Here is a 1,966-nt window from a genome sequence, read left to right as displayed (position 1 = left end):
CATGCTGAGAGTAGAAGAATACAAATGAAGCTCCCTATGTGTTGGTATAAAATAGAATACACCATGTAATATGGCAAACGCAGACCCTTACCTACTTGAATACGGTGAATTGAACGATCGTACAGATCAGTACCAAAACTGACCTATTCAAGAGTCTAAATATGCAAAAGTATAACCTAGCACCTGACACTGCATTTTGTGCTGCAGAAAAAGAAAAGACAATGATTTGCATTATTGCTGGCTTGTTCTTGACATATTAACGTTATGAATTGAAGGGCACTGATTGAATAAATAGTATACATAGTTGAGATATTCACCTGTACTCTGCTTCTCTTCAAGCTGAGATGCGTACATGTCGAACAGGTCGCTCTGGCTTCCTTTGTGATCTCTCTTGTCCTTCTTATGTTTGTGGCCCTTTCCCATCTCTATTGCATGAACACAAAGTACTTCTGAGTATGAGAAAATTGTCACCTTATGCACTAGTATATAGAACTCCCTCCGTGGGTAAAGTCTACACCCTATCATTGGATCAACTCAGAATAAATTATCTTGCAATCTCTTGCATTGATTCAAAATGGCTATCTATCTACTAAACCTGTTCTCCGAAATCAAAAGGAATACGCTAGTATGTATCGAATCGAAATAGTATACAACAGAATGCCATGTTCATGCACAGGAGGGAAGGTGCAACAACGTATGAAAGCAATCGAGCAACTCAGTCGGATTTATTGCCTTGCGCCTTACTTTTCTGTTTGTTCTTTTTCGCTCCACCGCTATCGCTGTCGCTGCTACTACCACTGCTGCCAGATCCTCGAGCTTTGCCCATATTCAGGATTTCAATGGGAAAGGTTCGCGCACTTTTAATAGAGCTAGTATGGCTATGTACAGCAGATCGATGTTCGCATCTGAATTTATAATATACTTTCGTTCGACAACACATGTGTAATGAATTGATATCAGTGGTTTTGTGTCAAGAAATTATTGATAATATGCATCAGATTTCCAAACAGGCCTTATCTGACACTACACAATACATACATACACTGCAGACACTACACACAGCCGTTGGATGCGTAAGTTCTTCTGGCCTTGACTACAGTATCTGAATCGATACTGACACCCAACGTGACCATAGTTAGAGATGATAAATAGGGATACATATTGTAGTGGTTACAGGCAATATAACACTACCAGTTCATCTGTATAGCCTGTCGCAATAGATTTCTGCGATTTTTTTGGAAACCAACACGACTGTGTGTAATTGTCGGTGGCCTTTTGAGCTTCTGCAGCTCAACGTTCAGCCCTTCTTGTACTCAGCAGTTTTGCAAAGTATGCAGATTATTGTGAAATTTCAATTCGATCTCGCTATTTTTTTAAATTCCCTTCCTACTTTGTGGACAGTGGACACTGCTTCCAGGTCACTTGCCTCTTGGTGGACACATTGAATCATGCCCTCTCTAGAGAGCGATTCGGGATAGAGTCTCTGCTAAATTTGCGATTGTCGTAAGGAGAAGCTTGATTTTCTCTCGAGACCTTAATCCAGAAGGGAATGATTAAATTTATAACATCCCCAATTAATTTAAAGTATTCTCTTGTGCCTTCTTATCGGTCTACTCAGACTTTCTTATATATGCCTCTGGTGGAGGTATATTTATATGCACGCTTCGAACTACATTCATTCATGAATACATTTTTTTATTGACTTCTGCCACAAGGCTCATGCAACATTGTGGCCTCCTACGATATCATTCCGATGAAGTTATATCATAAGTATGCTTCGAGCTTGATACGTTCCGCAGCGCAACAAATACAACCATGCAGCGCTGTGCCTTCTGCGAATATATCTTCTACACACTTCGAACATAACTCATTCTTTATAAAATAATATTTCATCGGCCTACTTTAACTACTACAGCTGCGCTCGCAGCAGAAAAGGGCAGTTATACAAGTATATATATAAATGCAC

Source organism: Sphaeroforma arctica (genome assembly GCF_001186125.1).
Source record: "Sphaeroforma arctica JP610 unplaced genomic scaffold supercont1.283, whole genome shotgun sequence".
NCBI classification, from domain to species: domain Eukaryota; class Ichthyosporea; order Ichthyophonida; genus Sphaeroforma; species Sphaeroforma arctica.
This window is presented reverse-complemented; position numbering follows the sequence as displayed.